This window comes from Coregonus clupeaformis, unplaced genomic scaffold, assembly GCF_020615455.1.
Source record: "Coregonus clupeaformis isolate EN_2021a unplaced genomic scaffold, ASM2061545v1 scaf5723, whole genome shotgun sequence".
NCBI classification, from domain to species: Eukaryota; Metazoa; Chordata; class Actinopteri; order Salmoniformes; family Salmonidae; genus Coregonus; species Coregonus clupeaformis.
Window position 1 is genome coordinate 8,219 of NW_025539177.1, and position 5,929 is coordinate 14,147.

At 41.1% G+C, this 5,929-nt stretch overlaps 1 long non-coding RNA gene across 2 annotated transcripts; it reads left to right on the forward strand.

Moving 5' to 3' along the window:
* The first annotated feature begins 1,775 nt into the window (after positions 1-1,775).
* On the forward strand, positions 1,776-3,690 carry LOC121575424. 2 transcript variants are annotated; one of them, XR_006002321.2, is made up of 3 exons: positions 1,776-2,211; positions 3,336-3,431; positions 3,596-3,690. It is a non-coding gene; the product is annotated as an uncharacterized LOC121575424 (long non-coding RNA). The 2 variants fall into 2 exon arrangements; XR_006661110.1 differs by lacking the exon at positions 1,776-2,211 and adding an exon at positions 2,547-2,957.
* The last annotated feature ends 2,239 nt before the right edge of the window (positions 3,691-5,929 follow it).

The window sequence follows — 5,929 nt, forward strand, 5'->3', positions numbered from 1 at the left end:
CTCTAAAACAGGCTATAGGCTACATGTGCACCACCAAGTCAGAACAGTAGGCTAAGTTACGAGGGGAAAAGGGACCAAATTATTAGGGTGAGGCACATGGGCTACTAACAGCTTACTAAACAACATACACTTAGTATTACTTTCTTGGCTACAGTATACATATCTCCCTAGCATATTACATCATTTATGCAGCAGCATACAATACATTTTTGGACTCACCTTGTTGTGATGTGCTCACTTGAACAGGAAGGTTGCGCAGCGTCCTTCGTGGTCAAATTTTGTCATCAAACTTTGTCATCAAAGTCTGGCATTCTCTGGATTGATGGTGCTTTCAAGACAACTGGGAACTCAGTAAAAAACAAGGTTGAATCATGAGGTCAGTGTTCTTCAGGTCGGAGCTCTAGAAAGAGGCCCAGTTCCCGACTTCCTATTCCGAGTTGGATGACCGTTCAAAACGTATTTTCCCATTCGGAGCTTGCTTTTTTCCGAGTTCCCAGTTGTCTTGAACTCACTGGAAGTCTGAGATTTCCCAGTTCCGAGTTTCCAGTTGTTTGGAATGCAGTAGAAGTCATGCTGGATTGACAGCATGGCCAATGTTGACTGTTTATCCTTTTAAGCTTGGAAAAGAGACCGTTAAACCCAGACTTGGACCACACACCCACTCCACTGAATAGCAGGCTAGTGATTGCTATGCTTGCAGTTAGCCACTGATTCCTTCCAAACCACTCATTGTTGAATTTGTGATTTCCAACTTATTGGGTAATGTTTATGTCCAATGGCCGTTTTATCTATAATTTCTCTTAATTATGTATCTTCATATGACAAGGATTGAACAGGATTTGCCAGTAGATTGTCGACTTGATTCATGATGATGACTGCTAGTGTAACAGTTGTTAAAGTACTTTGTGAATATCACCAGGTTCATATATTAATATAGCATGTTGATTTGTTATTATGCATGCCTGCATCCTGGGAATAGGGGAGTGTGTACTTACGTTTTGCCCTGCGTGCTCATGCTCAAATAATTTTGATATACTATGAGAGGTAGGCACGCTTTTTCTGTCGTCTTCAGGAAAGTTACATTCCTTTAAGCACAAAGTCATACACACAGTGTTTTGTTCATGAATAATGTTGTATATTTAGAGTTTACTCATAAGTGGATGGTATTGTTAAGATGCAATTGTAATGGTACTTTTTAGGATGATATTAACATTCTGAATTCAACATGTGGTTACTAGCTAGCTAAGATATTGTATGTGCGAATGATGGCTTGCTCCTCGACTGATCCCAGTCCTTTGTATTGTGCGGCAGGTAGCTTAGTGGGTAAGAGCGTTGTGCCAGTAACCGAAAGGTCGCTGGTTCTAATCCCCGAGCCGACTAGGTGAAAAATCTGTCGATGTGCCCTTAAGCAAGGCACTTAACCCTAATTGCTCCTGTAAGTCGCTCTGGATAAGAGCGTCTGCTAAATGACGTAAATGTATGTTGTAGAAAGAGGCGACAATGGGCAGAACATATTTGTGCTCTACAAATGTTTTGTATTTTCTTTTGGAATCAGCTATGTGGTTTTATCTATGTAAAATGTATGTTGTGTGTTGATACATTATAAGGAGAGGCTGTACTCATTTTTGTATTCTAAAAATAATTTTGATGCACTATGAGAGAAAGTTGCGACAATGGGCAGAACATATTTGTGCTCTACAAATGTTTTGTCTTTTCTTTTGGATGCAGAGAGAATTCTGATTTATTAAAACAGCCTGATCCCCGAAGTCCAGAGGTGTAGTCCAGGGTATACGCTGGTATACGGCGTATACCTACTTATTTTTCAGTCAGCATTGCGTATACCCACTTCTAAATCCCCCCTGATGCGCATCATTCAGTAATATCTGTGAGTCAGATTGCCTATTTTCTTCCTCGGGGATAGTGAAGCCATGACCCACCCTCCTCTGCCTCTAATTGGCTGGTACTCGCTGCTTTCACTGATTAGATTGGTTAACTTTAGGCATGAGGACTGATGAGCCAATCAGAGGCAGAGTAGGGCGGGTCATGCCGAGGAAAATATCGCTAATACCTCAGGTGCCAGTGAAAAAAAAAAAAAAAAACTCAGGTGCCGGTGCCACTTGACTACGATAACGGCAGCAGACCAAACAACGGATGAAGAAAGGACACAAGCGGCGGTGTGCCACCCCAGTTGATGGAAGACATCATTCTGAGGTAAGTTTTAAGGTGGTTTCCAAATGAATCATTATTTTAAACTACTGGCAAATTGCCAGTGACTGCACATTTAGAGGAGAAGAGATGTTGCCGCCAATAGTTAGTGCGAGTCGGCTAACGTTATGAAGCTAGCTACGTAGATTGGGATAATGTGGGGAAACCGGGGCATTGTTGGTTTTCAGTAAGTGTTTAATCAACCCAGTTCATAAGAATTTCATACCAGACTGATGAAACTGATTATCTCAATGTTTATGAAGCTTGTTTATTATTGTAAAGGTCTAAATTATAACGTTAGCCAAGTTACTAAGCCCTAAATTATAACATTAGCAAGTTACTTAGCCCTAACTAACCTATATGATCTAGTTTAATTGCATAGTAGCTAAGCTGGTAGTTGATTTTTAAGTAAGTTAAAACACAAGAATGGGGACAAATAGTTTAAGATTCAGCCTAAAACAATATTGAGGTCTAATCAGGCTGTCTTATTTTGTATAGGGACAGGTAACCATGAAAAGGAAGGGAGATATTGCAGACTTTTTTTGTAAAGAGGCACAAATCAGGCCCAGATCAGGCCCAGGCAGACCCCACCCTAAAACCAGCAGCCCTGGCAGCTCTCAACCGGGAGCTAGCCAGGCAAGTCAGTGTGAGCATAGAGAAGGATCCAGTCTACCACCACCAGGTCAGAACACACAGGCAGTAAATTGCATCTCCAGTTTATTGAAAAGTGAAGCCTCACACTGTAACAAAAGGTGATTTTGACAGATTAAGCCTCATTTTGAATTTCTGTGTGATGTTATTTATTTTATTGCCCTTCTATTTATTTTGTCTGTATCCATGTTTGTTTTTACAATGCTACTGTTATATAACATTTTGTGTTAAATTTGTTGTTTTTTTGTTAAATAAACTCTCCCAAGTATTTCACTCACTAATCTCCTGTATGCTTCAGCTTCACTTGCTGAAAATATTTCCACTTGGTTATGCAGATTGTTAATGTAAAGAGGGGGACCCATGTCTTGCTGATGACTATTGTGATCACAGTAGTGTGTGTGTGTGTGTGTGTGTGTGTGTAAGTGTGTGAGAGAGAGAGAGACAGGGAGATCCATAATTAGTTTTGTTGTTGTCTGTAGACATCAATAATGACTGGCCAGACCTGTGGAGTGCTAAACAAACAGAAGACTTCAAATCCAAGAACCCCTGGTTGGGATCCAAAAACAAAAAATTGGGTAAGTTTAGGTAGATTGCTAGTTTGGGTAACTTCTGAAACAGTGGGCACAGATAACTTTGTGTGTGTGTGTGTGTGTGTGTGTGTGTGTGTGTGTGTAAAGGACCATGCACACGTACAGCCGTGGATACAGGAGTAGTTACATTGTTTGTTTATGCTTCGCAGGATGTCTGGTCTGTAGCAGTGTGAACTCCATTGGGATCGACAAGGAGCAAGGACAAGGTGTATCGCTCTCAAGAGAATGGATGAACTTTGAAATTCAAGTGTTCAAGGAAGTAGAACAACAAGTTTGTCAATCTTGAGAAATAAGGTGAGGAAACATGCGTTGTCCAAGGCCCACACTCAGGCTGTGAAGGTGGCAGAGCAACAGAAAGAAGCTGCCATTGAGAATGCAGTGGAGACTATGACTGAGTCCTACATGAAGGAAACTGAAGCTGTGTTTCGAACAGCCTACCATCTGGCCAAAAAGAACCGACCCTTTTCTGACCATGAGAGCCTCATTGAGCTGCAGGAACTGAATGGTGTAAAAAATGGGCTCAATACTTCATTCACGTTACAGGTGCAACACAAATAATACAACATGTTGCTAGTGAGATGCAGAGCAAAATCATCAGTAGCATTATAGCATCATCCAGTAAGTTAGCTGTCCTAGTGCGAGGCATCTTCTTTAAGTCACAAAGCTGTCATGACAGTTTCTATTAAAGCATCAATTCAAGAAGAAAGCCCTGAGTTCATATTCCTGGAACTTGTTGAACTGGAAAATCAGAGAGCAGATGGCATATTACAGGCGTTACTCACCTGTTTAACTAATGCTGGCTTTACAGAAGAGTGAGCTTCATGAAAACTGGGTAACATTTGTATCTGATGGAGCCAGTGTCATGCTAGGAAAGAAGTCAGGAGTAGCAACCAGACTGACTTTGAGATTCCCAAAGCTTTTTGTATGGCACTGCATGAACCATAGACTTGAACTTGCTGTGTCAGATGCAGTTGATGAGGTAAACTCTGTCAATCACTTTAAAACTTTTATCCAGAAGCTATACTCTCTGTATAGTGTGTCAAACAAAAATGAACGTGAACTTGTTAATGCAGCAGCTGAAGTAGGCTCACAACTTCTTCGCATTGGCAGAATCTTGGATGTACGCTGGGTGGCCAGTAGCTTTCGGACTGTTCGTGCTGTTTGGACATCCCTGGGAGCTCTTGTGCAGCACTTTAAAAATGCTTGCAGTGATGAGATGAGGTCCACCAAAGAGAGGCAGATGTACAGAGGTTTGTTAGACCGTGTTCAAAGTCCAGAATTCATTTGTGACCTTGGCCTCATGTAGTAATCGCATCTCCATGAACTAAGTCTCCTGTCACAGGAGCTTCAGTCTCGTTCTATAACGGCTCCTCAGAGCAGAGCATCTGCTGAAACGCTCAATCAGAGTGATCCAGTCATTCAAAGAGAGTCCAGGTGAGAAATATAGTGAGGCTTTAGAAGCAAAACAGACTGGGGAGTATCGGTCTATAGCCCTGAAAACAAATGCAAAGCTGAAGTCTATCAATCCAGGCCAGTTCTTACAAAGCCTTGTGAACAATCTGGAGAAACGCTTGTCTTTTGAAGATGAGACCATCATGGACCTCAGCATCCTTGATTCAGAGTAAGTGGCCATCAAAGCCCAGCATCCGCCATGGTGAAGAACAAGTTGCGACTGTGCAGCGATTTAACTTGTGCACAGACCAAGCACTGAATGGGATGTGGGACCTACTGGAAGAGCCCAGTAGTGAGCCCAAGGACCTAAAACCACTTATGAACTGTATGAAAACATTCCCTGTCGGTACAGCAGAGTGTGAGAGGAATTTTCAGCTTATGAACAATATAAGCTCAGACAAGAGGGCTGTCCTTCTGATCTCAAACATATCAAACTTGATGATGATTAATATCAACGGCCCACCAACTTCCAAGTTTGATCCTAGAAAATATACAAGGACCTGGTTGAAGAGCCATCGTGCTGCCTCTTCGGTGCGTTCTAGACAGTGCAGTGTGAAGCTCCTGCAGAAAGCAAATTTGTCTGGAATATACTGTAGTATGAGCAAGGTCAGAAACCCAGTGCTGGCTTGAGAGTATATCACTGTTGGTGTGTTATTAATGCATATATTTTTGTTAATTGTTAACTAAATATTGTTGTAACATATTTTGTTGAATGATTTACACCGTAAATGAACATGTTCAAAACAAAGCATATAGCAATATGAACAAGGATGCATTGTCACCTTCAGATTTGAAGTATTTTATTTAAATAAATGTGCAAAAATAATCGAAACACCATTTCCTGTTTGCCTCATGATAAATACATTTACATTCATCAGGCTGCTCTTGTGACCAGTAGTAACTACAAACTGCTCCTAATCAAGTCATGATCATTTTATAATAGTGTGCAAGTAGAAATTACATATTTTTGGGTAAACTAAATCATAGTCTTACATGTCACTGTTTCTAAAACAGGGCTTTTTTCTGGACTA